This window comes from Oncorhynchus masou, chromosome 19 (assembly GCF_036934945.1).
Source record: "Oncorhynchus masou masou isolate Uvic2021 chromosome 19, UVic_Omas_1.1, whole genome shotgun sequence".
Lineage (NCBI taxonomy): Eukaryota > Metazoa > Chordata > Actinopteri > Salmoniformes > Salmonidae > Oncorhynchus > Oncorhynchus masou.
In genome coordinates, this window is record NC_088230.1 from 20724326 (window position 1) to 20742491 (window position 18166).

General features: G+C 43.0%; 1 pseudogene; it reads left to right on the plus strand.

Annotated features, from left to right (window-relative positions):
• The window catches only part of LOC135505977 (exostosin-1-like), a 296459-nt pseudogene that overhangs the window by 235002 nt on the left and 43291 nt on the right, over positions 1-18166 (plus strand).

An 18166-nucleotide genomic window follows, 5' to 3' on the forward strand; every position in this document is an offset into this window, starting at 1 on the left:
CAGGATATACCCCCACACCACTAGAGGGATTTCTTCAACCACCAACTTACATTCTGAGACAAGGCCGAGTAAAGCCCACAAAGATCTCCGCCACGGCACATCCCAAGGGGGGACGCCAACCCAGACAGGAAGATCACGTCAGTGACTCAACCCACTCAAGTGATGCACCCCTCCTAGGGACGGCATGGAAGAGCACCAGTAAACCAGTGACTTAACCCCTGTAATAGGGTTAGAGGCAGAGAATCCCAGTGGAGGGAGGGGAACCAGCCAGGCAGAGACAACAAGGGCGGTTCTTTGCACCAGTGCCTGTCCATTCACCTTCACACTCCTGGGCCAGACTACACTCAATCATAGGACCTACTGAAGAGATGAGTCTTAAACATGGGTAGGCAGACCATTCCATAAAAATTGAGCTCTATAGGAGAAAGCCCTGCCTCCAGCTGTTTGCTTATAAATTCTAGGAACGGTAAGGAGGCCTGCATATTCTGACCGTAGCATATGTGTAAGTATGTACGGCAGTACTAAATCAGAAAGATAGGTCGGAGCAAGCCCATGTAATGCTTTGTAGGTTAGCAATAAAACCTTGAAATCAGCCCCTGCCTTACCTCTTACATCTATGGGGGCGCTATTTCATTTTTGGATGAAAAACGTTCCCGTTTTAAACAAGATATTTTTTCACAAAAAGATGCTCGACTATGCATATAATTGATACCATTCGAAAGAAAACACTCTGACGTGTCCAGAAATACCAAGATATTCTCTGTGCGTGCCCTAGAACGTGAGCTTCAGGCAAAACCAAGATGAGATGGCATCCAGGAAATTACAAGGATTTTTGAGGCTCGGTTTTCCATTGTCTCCTTATATGGCTGTGAATGCGAGAGGAATGAGCCTGCCCTTTCTGTCGTTTCCCCAAGGTGTCTGCAGCATTGTGACGTATTTGTAGGCAGATCATTGGAAGATTGACCATAAGAGACCACATTTACCAGGTGTCCGCCCGGTGTCCTGCGCCGAAATTGGTGCGCAAAAGTCACCTGCCAGTATTTTTCCATGCGATACAGAGAGGAAAGCAAGCTTCCACGAACTGCATATCAATGAAGAGATATGTGAAAAAACACCTTGAGGATTGATTCCAAACAACGTTTGCCATGTTTCGGTCGATATTATGTAGTTAACCTCTTGAAACTCTCCATCCCGGATCCGGGATCGTGACTAAAGCCTCAGGCTCATTAGCATAACGCAACGTTAACGATTTCTGAAAATCGCAAATAAAATTAAAATAATGCGTTTGCTCTCAAGCTTAGCCTTTTCTTAACAACACTGTCATCTCAGATTTTCAAAATATGCTTTTGAACCATAGAAATTGACTAATTTGTGTAAGAGTATGCAAAGCTAGCATAGCATTTTGTGTAGCATGTAGCACGCAACATTTTCACAAAAACCAGATAACCAAATAAATAAAATCATTTACCTTTGAAGAGCTTCTGATGTTTTCAATGAGGAGAGTCTCAGTCACATACCAAATGCGCAGTGTTTCCTGAAAGCGTCTGTGTGTAGGAGAAATCGTTCCGTTTTCTACATTGCGTCTGGCTACCGAAACGAACCGAAAATGCAGTCACCTACAACGTGAAACTTTTTCCGGATTAACTACATAATATCGACCGAAACATGGCAAACGTTGTTTGGAATCAATCCTCAAGGTGTTTTTTCACATATCTCTTCATTGACATGCAGTTCATGGAAGCTTGCTTTCCTCTCTGTATCGCATGGAAAAATACTGGCAGGTGACTTTTGCGCACCAATTTCGGCGCAGGACACCGGGCGGACACGTGGTAAATGTGGTCTGTTATGGTCAATCTTCCAATGATCTGCCCACAAATACGTCACAATGCTGCAGACACCTTGGGGAAACGACAGAAAGGGTTGACTCATTCCTCTTGCGTTCACAGCCATATAAGGAGATCATGAAAAACAGAGCCTCAAAAATCCTTGTCATTTCCTGGATGCCATCTCATCTTGGTTTTGCCTGAAGCTCACGTTATAGGGCACGCACAGAGAAGATCTTTGTATTTCTGGACACGTCAGAGTGTTTTCTTTCGAACGGTAGCAATTATATGCATAGTCGAGCATCTTTTTGTGACAAAATATCTTGTTTAAAACGGGAACGTTTTTCATCCAAAAATGAAATTGCGCCCCCAGAGCATCAACAGGTTAATCCGGAAAAAGTTTTACGTTGTAGGTGACTGAATTTTCGGTTCATTTCGGTAGCCAGACGCAATGTAGAAAACGGAACGATTTCTCCTACACACAGACGCTTTCAGGAAAAACTGCGCATTTGGTATGTAACTGAGAGTCTCCTCATTGAAAACATCAGAAGCTCTTCAAAGGTAAATTATTTTATTTATTTGGTTATCTGGTTTTTGTGAAAATGTTGCGTGCTAAATGCTACTCAAAATGCTATGCTAGCTTTGCATACTCTTACACAAATTAGTCAATTTCTATGGTTCAAAAGCATATTTTGAAAATCTGAGATGACAGTGTTGTTAAGAAAAGGCTAAGCTTGAGAGCAGATGCATTATTTTCATTTTATTTGCGATTTTCAGAAATCGTTAACGTTGTGTTATGCTAATGAGCCTGAGGCTTTAGTCACAAACCCGGATCCGGGATGGGGAGTTTCAAGAATTAACAGGAAGCCAGTGTAGAGGGGCTAGCACTGGAGAAATATGATACAATTTTTGTGTTCTCGTCAAGATTCTAGCAGCCGTATTTAGCACTAACTGAAGTTTATTTAGTGCTTTATCCGGGTAAACAGAAAGTAGAGCATTGCAGTAGTCTAAGCTAGAAGTGACAAAAAAGTGACTGCATATAAGATAAACAGAGAGTAGCAGCAGTGTAAAAGAGGGGTTGGGGAGGCACACAATGCAAATAGTCCGGGTAACCATTTGGTTACCTGTTCAGGGGTCTTATGGCTTGGTGCCGACGCGGATAACAATGTCCCTATACTCTCTACACTCGCCAGTTTTAGCTTTAGCTAACACCATCTTCAGATTATCCTTAACATCGGAAGCTCTCCCCTGGTAAACAGTTTATGATCGCTGGATGATTCATTTTAAGTCTAATACTGCGGGTAATGAAGTCGCCAAAGACTAGGGTTTTCAATTTGTCATAGCTAATGGTGGGAGGCTTCGGAGTCTCAGAACCCATAATGGGAGGAGTAGAGACCAGAAAAGGCTCGGCCTCTGACTCCGACTTGCTGCTTAATGGGGAGAACCAGTTGAAAGTTTCTGTCGGCTGAATGACACCGGTTGAGCATTCCTACAGCATTTCCTTCCAGAAGCCATGAGAAGGTTGTCCGGCTGCGGGGACCGTGCGAGAGGATTTATACTGCGATCTGTACTTACTGGTGGCACAGACTCTGTTTCATCCTTTCCTACACTGAAATTACTCTTGCCTAACGATTGCGTCTGAAGCTGGGCTTGCAGCACAGCTACCCTCGCCGTAAGGTAATCGTTCTCCTGTATATTATGAGTACTGCTATTGCAATTAGAAGGCATCATGTTAATGTTACTACTTAGCTTCGGCTGGTGGAGGTCCAAACGAACCACATCTAGATAAAGCGTCTAGAGTGAAAAAGTTGAATGAAAAAAGTTGAGCGAGGGAACAACTAAAAATATAAACATAATTAAAAAGTAAAAACCGTAAAGTTGGCAGGTAGCAAAGTAAGGTTAGCAACAAAACACACAGCAGCACGTAAACAAGTCTATAAGTTGTGTCAAATCAAACTTTATTTGTATATGCTTAAGTGTAGACCTTACTGTGAAATGCTTCCTTACAAACCCTTAACTCTTCTTGAACTGCACTGTTGGTTCAGAAAATATCAAATCAAATCAAATTTATTTATATAGCCCTTCGTACATCAGCTGATATCTCAAAGTGCTGTACAGAAACCCAGCCTAAAACCCCAAACAGCAAGCAATGCAGGTGTAGAAGCACGGTGGTTAGGAAAAACTCCCTAGAAAGGCCAAAACCTAGGAAGAAACCTAGAGAGGAACCAGGCTATGTGGGGTGGCCAGTCCTCTTCTGGCTGTGCCGGGTAGAGATTATAACAGAACATGGCCAAGATGTTCAAATGTTCATAAATGACCAGCATGGTCGAATAATAATAAGGCAGAACAGTTGAAACTGGAGCAGCAGCACGGCCAGGTGGACTGGGGACAGCAAGAAGTCATCATGTCAGGTAGTCCTGGGGCATGGTCCTAGGGCTCAGGTCCTCCGAGAGAGAGAATGAGAGAATTAGAGAACGCACACTTAGATTCACACAGGACACCGAATTGGACAGGAGAAGTACTCCAGAAATAACAAACTGACCCCAGCCCCCCGACACATAAACTACTGCAGCATAAATACTGGGGGCTGAGACAGGAGGGGTCAGGAGACACTGTGGCCCCACCTGAGGACACCCCCGGACAGGGCCAAACAGGAAGGATATAACCCCACCCACTTTGCCAAAGCACAGCCCCCACACCACTAGAGGGATATCTTCAACCACCAACTTACCATCCTGAGACAAAGCTGAGTATAGCCCACAAAGATCTCAGCCATGGCACAACCCAAGGGGAGGTGCCAACCCAGACAGGATGACCACATCAGTGAATCAACCCACTCAGGTGACGCACCCCTTCCAGGGACGGCATGAGAGAGCCCCGGTAAGCCAGTGACTCAGCCCCTGTAATAGGGTTAGAGGCAGAGAATCCCAGTGGAAAGAGGGGAACCGGCCAGGCAGAGACAGCAAGGGTGGTTCGTTGCTCCAGAGCCTTTCCGTTCACCTTCCCACTCCTGGGCCAGACTACACTCAAAGAAAATATTTACCAAATAAACTAAAGTAAAAAATATAAATAAATAATCAAAAGTAACACGATAACGAGGCTATATACACAGGGTACCGGTACCGAGTCAGTGTGTGGGGGTACAGGTTAGTTGAGGTAATTTGTACATGTAGGTAGGGGTGAAGTGACTATGCATAGATAATAAACAGTGAGTAGCAGCAGTGTACAAGACAAATGTGTGTGTGGGGGGGGGTCAATGTAAATAGTCCGGTGGCCATTTGATTAATTGTTCAGCAGTTTTATGGCTTTGGGGAAGAAGCTGTTAAGGAGCGTTTTGATCCTAGATTTGGTGCTCTGGTACCGCTTGCCGTGCGGTAATAGACAAAACAGTATTTCACTTGGGTGACTGAAGTCTCTGACAATGTTATATGCGTTCCTCTGACACTGCCTATTATATAGGTCCTGGATGGCAGGAAGCTTGGCCCCAGTGATGTACTGGGCCGTACTCACTACCCTCTGTAGCGCCTTACGGTCAGATGCCGAGCAGTTGCCATACCAGTTGGTGAAACAACTGGTCAGGATGCTCTGAATGGTGCAGTTGTAGAACTTTTTGAGGATCTCAGGACCCATGCAAAATCTTTTCAGCCTCCTGAGGGGGAAAATGTTTTGTTGTGCCCTCTTCACGACTGTCTTGGTGTGTTTGGACCATAATAGATCATTGGTGATGTGGACACCAAGGAACTTGAAACTCTCGACCCACTCTACTACAGCCCCGGGCCTGTCTGGCCTGCCTTTTCCTGTAGTCCACGATCAGCTCCTTTGTCTTGCTCATATTGAGGGAGAGGTTGTCCTGGCACTACACTGCCAGTTCACACTGCCATTCTCTATAGGCTGTCTCATCGTTGTCGGTGATCAGGCCTGCCACTGTTGTGTCATCAGCAAACTTAACGATAGTGTTTGAATTGTGTTTGGCCACACAGTCGTGAGCAAACAGGAAGTACAGGAGGGGACTAAGTACACACCCCTGAGGGGTCCCAGTGTTGCTTCAGTGTTGCTTGCCTCGAAGAGAGCATGAAAGGCATTTAGTTCATCTGGTACTCTCCCTTCACTGGGCAGCTTACTTCTGGGTTTCTCTTTGTTGTCCATAATAGTTTTAAAGCCCTGCCACATCCGACGAGCATCAGAGCCAGTGTAGTAGGATTCAATCTTAATCCAGTATTGACGCTTAGTTTGTTTGATGGTTCATCTGAGGACAAAGCAATATGTCTTATAAGCATAAGGATTAGTGTCCCGCTCCTTGAAAGCGGCAGCTCTACCTTTAGCTCGATGCAGGTGTTGCCTGTAACCCATGGCTTTTGGTTGGGATATGTACGTACGGTCACTGTGGGGACAATGTTGTCGATACACTTATTGATGAAGCCGATGACTGAGGTGGTATACTCCTCAGTGCCATTGGATGAATCCCGGAACTAGCAAAACAGTCCAGTAGTGTAGCATCTGCATTATCTGACCACTTCCGTATTGAGCGAGTCACTGGTACTCCCTGCTTTAGTTTTTGCTTGTAAGCAGGAATCAAGAGGATAGAATTATGGTCAGATTTGCGAGCTTTGTATGCATCTCTGTGTGTGGAGTAAAGGTGGTCTAGAGTTTTTTTCTCCTCTGGTTGCACATGTGACATGCTGTTAAAAATTTGGTAAAACTGATTTGTTTGCCTGCATTGAAGTCCCTGTCCACTAGGAGCGCTGCTTCTGGATGAGCATTTTCTTGTTTGCTTATGGCCTTATAGAGTTGGTTGAGTGCGGTCTTAGTGCCAGCATCGGTCTGTGGTGGTAAATAGACGGCTAAGAATAATATAGATGAGAACTCTCTTGGTAGATAGTGTAGTCTACAGCTTATCATATGGTACTCTACCTCAGGCAAGCAATACCTCAAGACTTCTTTAGTGTTATACATTGTGCACCATCTGATATTGACAAAAAGACACACAAGCTGCTTCCAGTTCGTGGTGAGTAATCACTGTTCTGATATCCAGAAGTTATTTTTCGGGTCATAAGAGACGGTAGCAGCAATATTATGGACAAAATAAGTAAAACAATAAGTAACAAACAACTAACAACATAGCACAATTGGTCAGGAGCATGTAAAACACCATTCATCCTCTTCGGCGCCATCTTACACTCTTACAGGGGGTCAGTGCAGCAGTTAGGCAGACACTGTAGCTAACAATTCAAATGTGTGAATAATCATCTCACAAAGTACCAACTGAAAGCTAGCTGGAATTATGGTCCCCAAATGGAGCGTTCTTTGCTGCCTTTTAAGTGTGAGGCAGTTCCATTCCGCACCCAGATTTCAGAGGGGACACTTTGAAAAAGGAACATCAAAAAGCTTTTAGACATGACACAGATTGAGCTTTGATATTGTGAGGCAGCCCTCTCCCATTTGTCCTCTTTATCCATCAGTGAGGCTCAAACAAGGGCTGTTATGCAGATGGATGGAAGGATAAGACTGGGGCTGGTGTTGCAGCAGGCAATGATTTGTTTCCCTACAACAGCAGAGGGGAGGGAGGAGAAGGAAAGGAGAAGAGGGGAGAGAAAAGAAGGGGAGGAGATGAGGAGGGAGGAGAGGAAAGAAGAGGGAGAGGAGAGGGAGATGAGAAGGAAAGGCGAGGAGTGTGATGATGCCACGACACTGAGCCAGGCCATGCAAATCACTAAAGAGCAGTGGGGATTTAAACAGACAGACAGGCCACCACCAATCCTGGACTTGGCATTTCTCACAAAGCCCCTATAAGCCCCAAATAAGTGTCAACTTTTAATGATGGAGATCCAAGTCTCCGTTGAAATGTAAACATGAATTCATGGTGCCGTACAGTTCAGTATGCTGCCTTGGTTTTTATTATTTTAGTCTGCATGTATGATTGATGACTACAAGACACATCAAATTAGATCCCTCTAAATGCAGTGCCACTGTACAGGAAATTAAAAGGGATTCTGATGAAGTTGGCAATGTTAATTTATCCGTAAGTGCTAATGCACATAGTTAAACAAATGTTATTCTCCCTAAAAATGGTTGCCACTTTGGTTTTCTCACCTCTGAGCATCCATTAAAAGTAAATCCTTTGCAAACTTACCTTGATAGAGAATTTGATCCCCGGAAAAGCCTGGCTTTAAGTTTGTGATAAACAGGTTTGTGTTGCTATGGTGTTTCTTTTAATGGAATTGTGTTAACAGGTTTGAGGAGCAGCGTTGTAGTGGTGCAAGAGTGTGGGGGAGAGGCGCTCCCTCACTTTTTCAGTTTGATAATACACAAAGCTGGTAAAACTACTTCTGGAAAATGTATTCTGATAAATTCTAAATAAATTATATTTCATTTCTTCCCTGTCTTCCTGGGGGGCTCCCGAGTGGCGGTCTAAGGCACTGCATCTCAGTGCTAGAGGCGTCACTTCAAATCCAGGCTGTAACACAAAAAATGTAAATAAGAAATCACAACCTGTGGTGATTGGGAGTCCAATAGGGCAGCGCACAATTTGCCCAGCGTCATCCGGATTTGGCAGATGTAGGTCGTCATTCTAAATATTTGTTATTAACTGACTTGCCTAGTTAAATAAAGGTTAAATAAAAATATATATATTTCTGGCTGTGGCGATAATGATTAACTGTAGGCTACGTGTGAGCACTGCGAAGGTCCATCAGATGCTTGACCACTTTGGCAAACGTTTATAAAGATTCACCAGCTGTTTCTATCCAGTTTTATAAACAAAATGAGAAGCCGCATGTTCACAACCACAAGCTTTAAAGGCTGGTCCGCAGCGAACCAGGCTGCAGGGCACACACCTGATATGTCAGGCAAACATCCTGGAGAGAGAGCTGGCCAGAGCCTCTCCCTCCGGGATTCAGGCAAGAAGACATTTGCATCCTGTGCCAACGCTCTCCCTCCTGTGTGCCTCCACCATCAATGGCTTTAGGGACTTTGTACACAGTAGGGGACACGTGCCACGCGAGCTGAGACCACTGCTTAACTGTACATGATCTCCAGTGCTTGACTTGGGCGAAGCTCACCGGAGCTGAGTACCGGCACTTCCATTTCTCTACTACTTGAGCTCCTGCTCAAAATTATTGTGGAGCTCCTGCACCTATATATAAACAGTACCGGCACCCAAAATGAGTACTGGAACCTATTTTATTCCAAGTCAAGCACTGTACCTCAGCGGCGTGTTAGAGGGGGTTCAGCCACATGAACCTTATCATCACACCAACGAGATCTAGGATCCAAATTCACACTGTGTCTGCCTTGATGTTCATAAAACTCCACCGACCCCCTCTTGCGGAGTGGAATCCAGAACCAAATGTGACCACTTGGTAACGGCGACACCGTTCTGCGGAGGAAATCCAAACCATAGTAGCCCCCGCAAAGCCCAAGGAGCCTGACCCTCTGGAAGTTGTTGTAGCCCTTCTTGGGATATTTAGACTATTGGCTATTAGTTGAGACGCAAAGCCTGTTCTAGCTTGGGATGTCAGGGTGGGCAATTGGAAATATGAATTAGGCCAAGTTGAAGGTAATAATGCATTAAGATTATATTAGTTTATTGGGGTGCATGGTTACACATCAAAAGCTTGATTTTATTGTTCTGCATGTTCTGCAATTCTATGTAGTAATGATTTATGTTCACTACTTCGTCAATTGATTTGAATTAATGTTCAATCTCTGCAAATAAATGATATGAATTGATATTTCACCTCAGTTTTCTTTTTATTCTGTAATAGGGTATATTGTAACCATGTGTTCAAGCTAATCAAAGTGTATTTATGATACAGCGTGGAGTAAGCTACACAATACAATGTAATGCCTACTCACAACTAAAGCTTTCCCTGCAAACAGTACAGGGATATTAAGCTATATGTATTTGTATTTACATTAGGCTATAGCCTACAAATAGCTATACCACGTAGTCGTAGCCTATTAGGCTATACTATAAATTAATATTGTTTGTTCCTGAACTGGCCGAATTGCAGAGCTATCCTTCAGCACCACAAGTTGGTTAAACTTTTTTAACATCACGATACTGGCGCTGTCCTTTCAGCAGCACGAATGGCCCTCCAATCGCTTAAAATAACACTCAAGATGCATATTCCCATAAATAAAGGCATATTCCCACTATAAATGCATATTTCCATAAAACTGATTGAGGTCAATCAAATTAATGATGATCACCGGTAAAACGTGAATAATTATCATTCACGATTGACTGTGATGACCTATTTTGAAATTAGGTATGCTTAACTTGGTAATTGAGGGTATTAAAAATAAATATTGAGACAATATGTGTGGGTATAGGCTAGAGGTTGACCGATTCTGATTTTTCAACACTGATACCGATTATTGGAGGACCAATAATCGGTATAATCGGTATTATATATTATTGGAGGACCAATAATCGGTACAATCGGTATATATATATATATTTGTAATAATGACAATTACAACAATACTGAATGAACATTGAACACTTTTATTTTAACTTAATATAGTACATAAATAAAATCTATTTAGTCTCAAGCAAATAATGAAACGTTCAATTTTGTTTAAATAATGCAAAAAAAACACAGTGCAACACAGTGCAATATGTGCCATGGTAAAAAGCTAACGTTTAAGTTCCTTGCTCAGAACATGAAAACATATCAAAGCTGGTGATTCAATATCCCCAATTCTTCAATATTCCCAGTTAAGAAGTTTTAGGTTGTAGTTATTATAGGAATTATGATGCATCAACTATTTCTCTCTATACCATTTGTATTTCCTATACCTTTGACTATTGATGTTCTTATAGGCACTTTAGTATTGCCGGCGTAATCTCAGGAGTTGATAGGCTCGAAGTCATAAACAGCGCTGTGCTTCAAGCATTGCTAAGAACTGCTGGCAAACGCAGTAAAATGCTGTTTGAATGAATGCTTATGAGCCTGCTGCTGCCTATCACCGCTCAATCAGACAATATCAATCAATATAATATAATAAACACCGAAATACGAGCCTTTGATCATTAATATGGTAAAAATCCGGAAACTATCATTTCGAAAACAAAACGTTTATTCTTTCAGTGAAATACTGAACCGTTCCGTATTTTATCGAACGGATGGCAACCTTAAGTCTAAATATTGCTGTTAGATTGCACAACCTTCAATGTTATGTCATAATTATGTAAAATTCTGGCAAATGAATTACGGTCTTTGTTAGGAAGAAAGATTCAGGCGGCCCAAACTGTTGCATATACCCTGACTCTGCTTGCACTGAACGCAAGAGAAGTGACACAATTTCCCTAAATTAATATTGGCTGCTAACATGAATTTCTTTTAACTAAATACGCAGGTTTAAAAATAAATACTTCTGTGTATTGATTTTAAGCAAGGCATTGATGTTTATGGTTAGGTACATTTGTGCAACGATTGTGCTTTTTTCGCGAATGCGCTTTTGTAAAAATTCAAAACCCGTTTGGCGAAGTTGAAGTAGGCTGTGATTTTAGGATAAATTAACAGGCACCGCATTGATTATATGCAACGCAAGATAAGCTAGTTAACCTAGTAATATCATCAACCATGTGTAGTTAACTAGTGATTATGTGAAGATGAATTATTTTTTATAAGATAAGTTTAATGTAGCTAGCAACTTACTTTGGCTCCTTGCAGCCACAAGGTCCTTTTGACAATGCACTCGTGTAACAGGTGGTCAGCCTGCCACGCAGTTTCCTCGTGGATTGCAATGTTATCGGCCATGCCGATTAATCAGTCAACCTCTAGTATAGGCAGACGTTGCAAAATGAGGATGAATTTTATGCATATTCTATAATAATATAGAATTATATTATATAGATTTATATATTCGGTACAAACTTTGATTCAGGAAATTGTGACCTCATTTGCATTTTTTATGTAGTGCTCCATGACCTAAAAAAATGTTGCAGGAGTGAAAGGAGTGAAACAATTTCTAATTGCCATTATAAAGGTGCAGCTTTGAGGTAAACCACAAGTTTTTATGAATATTAAAACCAGTTCAGTGAGTGATGAACTATGTTCAATAAACAATGAAAACATACTAACTAAAAATATATCTAATTACTCAAGTATTTGTTTGATGCTAGTAACTAATTATCTGCACTAATGATAAGACCCAATAGGTTCAACTAAATAGTGTTATACAATACGTCCTACCATTGTGTGACTAACATTCCACGTTTTACTCTGTATGACAGGGCATTCTGATGAACCTGTTTGTAGACATGACTACAAAATAATCTGATACTTTACTGTAAAGAAATATCTGGACTAGCTCTTATAACTGTGACTATTTCTTAACAGTCCAGCAGAAGGGTAGAGACTGGTATCCATAATAGAGGTGTATGTGCATATTCTATTACCACTGACCCTCTCTGTGCTTCCCCCTGGGCTACCGTCCTCCTCCCCCAGGCGGCCTGTATCCCTGTCCTACTGAGCAACGGCTGGGAGCTGCCTTTTTCCGAGATCATCGACTGGAGCAAAGCAGCTGTCATCGGGGACGAGAGGCTCCTGCTGCAGGTAACTACTGATGGAGACCTCCTCCCTATGACACTTCTTTCTCTCTCTCACTTGCTCTCTCATGCTGTTATACAGTACCGTAAGCTGTACCTTATGCTAGAACACAAGGCAATCACAACTCACGTTGGGCTCTATAAAGTAGACCTTAGTAAGGACCACTGGGATGGATGACTTTTACTGCTCTCTCCAAAGGAATATATTGATACAATTTTGCAAACGTACTACAGTAACTTTTTGGGGGGTCAATATTGTCCTATCACAGCACTCCTGTTTGCTGTAATATTCTGTTACCTCAAACTACTCTCTCTGATCATTCCGCATTAGTTGCAGTTTCACGTTCATTGGGGTGAGTCTTGTCCTTGAGGCAGAACTGAGCGATTACTATACCAAGTATCCAGAATTAGAGGAAGTGAATCCTCATCTTGCCAGCCACACCCGCGGTTTCAGAAGGGCTTGTTTGCAGAGGGGTGTGATGAAATGCCAATATACCTACACATATTAATCCACCACATCCCTGCAACCGCCCACCCATCTCCCTAATGTCTCCCAGAGCATGGGCCCTGTATCAATCAACTATCCCATTAATTATGTAATTCAAGATGTATGATATTTATATTCTTTAATTACTGAACTTATTAGCGGCTGATGTGGCAAAAAGGAAGACGTTTGATTTACGATATGCAAAATGTCACCCAGAACATGAAAATAAATGAGGAAATGATGTGTGCCGAGATATGACAAGATTTCCCTCAGTGTCATTCACCTTCTTGTCTCAGTTCCATCCCCCACTTATGAAATCAGCGCAATTATTCTAGGGGCTGCCTGTTGCCGTTGACCTGGGAACGACCCATGGTTCTATTGAAACCCGACACATTTATTTTATCTCAGACTACTGATACACACAAAGATGTGTATCAGTTGATTTGCACTCAATTGCAAATTGAGTCAACACACTATGCAAATTCAGCCTACTGAAAGCCGTAAATGGTTTTAATACAAGTCCTGTAATTACACGCTGTTGAATGAAAGACATTCAGAGTTGCTAACTATTGTTTTTTCTCACTCTCTTCACCCCCTAGTTATAAAGACCCTGTCCTAAAAGCATGCTAATTGTTGTCAGATATGTGTAGACGTGGAAAATATGCTGTGACAGGATATGAGGCACTCAAGGACGTTTTGTCTTTAGAAGAAAGAAAAAATATATAATGACAGCATTTGTTCACTAGGCACAAATAATTGTTTCATCTAATTAAATTAAGCACTTAGAAGTCAGACACACCAAGAAAACGGAGGGCAGATAGGTACTTAACACAGTAGGAGGCCGTTCCATCTCTTGCTAGAACAAAATATGTACCTGCTGAGTGCCAACCTGGTACAGACAAACCTGACGTTTCTATTTGTAGAATCGCCCTGCTCGTCAGTAGCCAACAACTTGACTTTGAGCCAATCAGAGAACACAAACATTCAAGTGGAGGAGCCTATAGGAGTGACAAGTAAAAGGAAAAAAGGAAGGCACTTTTCCCTGTGTAATCCATCGCCTTTTCTAAAACAATAAAGCTGCATAATACATATTTTTTTACTAGAGCAAGTATTTACATATTTTATTTCTAGCTAAGGATCTTTGTGTTTGAAGAAGGATTTTTTTGTTAGGTTTAATAATGTGCACTTTTTTTCTTTGCTTCCCACATCTCCATGTGAAATAATCCGATCTATAACCAAATAATATGCCCTGGCAAATATTCTTCTACTTGCCGGTGTAACCTAAAACATTATCCCAGTTTGATATGCTGCTTGTGTATGCATTCTGATATCAGCTAAAAATAAAACATGTTTTGGTCACGGACTTAAAAAGCACATGGCTAGTGACACTACATGGCCAAAAGTAGGTGGACACCCCTTCAAAATTAGTGGATTTGGCTAGTTCAGCCACACCCGTTGCTGTCAGGTGTATAAAATTGAGCACACAGCCATGCAATCTCCATAGACAAATACAGGCAGTAGAATGGCTCATACTGAAGAGCTTAGTGACTTTCAACTTGGCACCATCATAGGATGTCACCTTTCCAACAAGTCAGATCGTCATATTTCTGCCCTGCTAGAGTTGCCCGGTCAACTATAAATTCTGTTATTGTGAAGTGAAAAGGTCTAGGAGCAACAACAGCTCAGCCGTGAAGTGGTAGGCCACACAAGCTCACAGAACGGGACCGATGAGGTGCTGAAGCGTGTAAAAATTGTCTGTCCTTTGTTGCAACACTCACTACGAGTTCCAAACTGCAACGTCAGCACAAGAGTTGTTCGTCAGGAGGTTCATGAAATGGGTTTCAAGGCCGAGCAGATGCACACCACGCGCAATTCCAAACGTCGGCTGGAGTGGTGTAAAGCTCACCACCATTGGACTCTGGAGCAGTGGAAACGCGTTCTCCGGAGTGATGCCTCAGGCTTAACCATCTGGCAGTCCGACGGACTATACTGGGTTAGGCGGATACCAGGAGAACACCTCCTGCCCGAATGCATCATGCCAAATGTCAAGTTTGGTGCAGGAGGAATAATGATCTGGGGCTGTTCTCATGGATCAGGCTAGGCCCCTTGGTTCCAGTAAAGGGAAATCTTAATGCTACAGCATACAATGACATTCTAGACGATTCTGTACTTCCAACATTGTGGCAACAGTTTGGGGAAGGCCCTTTCCTGTTTCAGGATGTCAATGCCCCCATACACGAAGCAAGGTCCATACAGAAATGGTTTGTCGAGATCGGTGTGGAAAACTTGACTGGCCTGCACAAAGCCCTGACTTCGACCCCATTGAATAGCTTTGGGATGAATTGGAATACTGACTGCGAGCCAGGCCTAAACATCAGTGCCCGGCCTCACTAATGCTCTTGTGGCTGAATGGAAGCAAGTCCCCGCAGCAATGTTCCAACATCTGGTGTAAAGCCTTCCCAGAAGTTTGGAGGCTGCTATAGCAGCAAAGGGGGGACCAACTCAATATCAATGCCCATGATTTTGGAATGAGATGTATGACTTGCAGGTGTCCATATACTTTTGGTCATGTAGTATAGTTGGCTACATTAGGTTCTACCATTTCACAATAGCCTTGAATCAATAGTTATTACTTCTAAACAAAATACTTTTGGGTGGATCTTTGTTGTTTGAACAGACGCTGAGATTATAGTTGAGTGTCAATGCAAAATGGGCTACTTTGATAAATAGCCTATATAGCCTATAGATCAGATCAAGGACCGAAACAACAACACTGCCCCAACAGCTACAGAAGGAATGATCCGGCGCGTCTCAATTTTCAGATAGTACAAAGTATGTTAAATGCACTATAATAAGAACGGTTATTGTCGGAGTGTATTACAAGGAGCCGCCCTTCTTGGCTCACATCAACACCATTATCCCAGAAACCCTAGACCCACTTCAATATGCATACCGCCCTAACAGATCCACAGATGATGCAATCTCTATTGGACTCCACACTGCCCATTCCCACCTGGACAAAATAAACACCTATGTGAGAATGCTATTCATTGACTACAGCTCAGTGTTCAACACCATAGTGCCCTCAAAGCACATCAATAAGCTAAGGACCCTGGGACAAAACACCTCCCTCTGCAAATGGATCCTGGACTTCCTGAGGGGCCGCCCCAGGTGGTGAGGGTAGGTAACAACACATCCACCATGCTGATCCTCAGGGGTGCAGTCATGACTGCACGGCCAGGCATGACTCCAACACCATCATTAAATTTGCCGATGACACAACAGCGGTAGTCCTGATCACCGACGACAACGAGACAGCCTATAGGGAGGAGGTCACAGACCTGGCCATGTGGTGCCAGGACAACAACCTCTCCCTCAATGTGATCAAGACAAAGGAGTTGATTGTGGACGACAGGAAAAAGAGGACCGAGCACAACCCCATTCTCATTGACGGGGCTGTAGTGGAGCAGGTTGAGAGATTCAAGTTCCTTGGTGTCCACATTATCAACAAACTAACTGGTCCAAGTGCACCAAGACAGTCGTGAAGAGGGCACGACAAAACCTATTCCCCCTCACAAGACTGAAAAGATTTGTCATGGGTCCTCAGATCCTCAAAAGATGTGCACCATCGAGAGCATCCTGACGGGTTGCATCACTGCCTGGTATGGCAACTGCTCCGCCTCCGACCGCAAGGCACTACAGAGTGTAGTGCGTATGGCCCAGTACATCACTGGGGCCAAGCTTCCTGCCATCGAGGACCTCTATACCAGACGGTGTCAGAGGAAGGCCCTAAAAAATGTCAAAGACTCCAGCCACTGTAGACATAGACTGTTCTCTCTGCTACCGCACGGCAAGCGGTACAGGAGTGCCAAGTCTAGGTCCAAGAGGCTTCTAAACATGTTCTACCCCCAAGCCATAAGACTCCTGAACATCCAATCAAATGGCTATCCAGACTATTTGCATTGCCCCCCCCCCCACCCCACTGCTACTCTCTGTTGTTATCATCTATGCTTAGTCATTCATTTTAATAACTCTACCTACATGTACATATTACCTCAACTAACCGGTGCCCCTGCACATTGACACTGTACCAGTACCCCCCTCTGTATATTGTTATTTTACTGCTGCTGTTTAATTACTTGTTACTTTTATTCTTATTCTTACTCATATTTTTTGCATTGTTGGTTAGGGGCTCGTAAGTAAGCATTTCAATATAAGGTCTACACCTGTTGTATTCGGCGCATGTGACTAATAAAATTGGACTTTTGACGAAAAACGACATTGCAACACTGTGCCTCGCTCCTTACCTTCCGTATCCGTAGTGTGTGAATTTACCTTAACAGTCCTGCTTCCGTCCTTCTCCTTGCCCCAACCTGGGCTCAAAGCAGGGACCCGCTGAACATATACAGTGCATTCGGAAAGTATTCAGACGCCTTGAATTTTTCCACATTTTCTTACTGTACAGCCTCATCAACCTACACACAATAACACATAATGATGAAGCGTAAATAACAGATACCTTATTTACATAAGTATTCAGTCCATTTGCTATGGGACTCTGAACAGCCACAATCTGTTTAAATTGATCATCCTTGAGATGTTTCTACAACTTGATTGGAGTCCGCCTGTTGTAAATATTATTTGGAAAGGCACACGCCTGTCTGTATAAGGTCAGACAGTTGACAGTGCATGCCAGAGCAAAGACCAAGCAATGAGGTCGAAGGAATTGTCCATAGAGCTTCTAGACAGGAACGGTACCAAAACATTTCTGCAGCATTGAAAATCCCCAAGAACCCAGTGGGCTCCATCATTCTTAAGTGGAAGAAGTTTGGAACCACCAAGACTCTTCCTAGAGCTGTGCACCTAGCCAAACTGAGCAATTGGTGGAGAAGGGCCTTGGTCAGGGAGTTGACCAAGAACCCGATGGCCACAATTACAGAGCTCCAGAGTTCCTCTGTGGAGATGGGAAACATTCAAAAAGGACAACCATCTCTATAGCACTTCACCAATCAGGCCTTTATGGTAGAGTGGCCAGATGGAAGCCACTCCTTAGTAAAAGGCACATGACAGCCCGCTTGGAGTTTACCAAAAGGCACCTAAAGGACTCTCAGACCATGAAAAGCAAGATTGTCTGGTCTGATGAAACCAAGATTGAACTATTTCGCCTGAATGCCATGCGGTGAAGCATGGTGGTGGCAGCATCCTGCTGTGGGGATGTTTTTCAGCTGCAGGGACTGGAAGACTAGTCATAATTTTCTTATGTTTTTCATTTGTATTTTTATTCATTTATTCTTTACT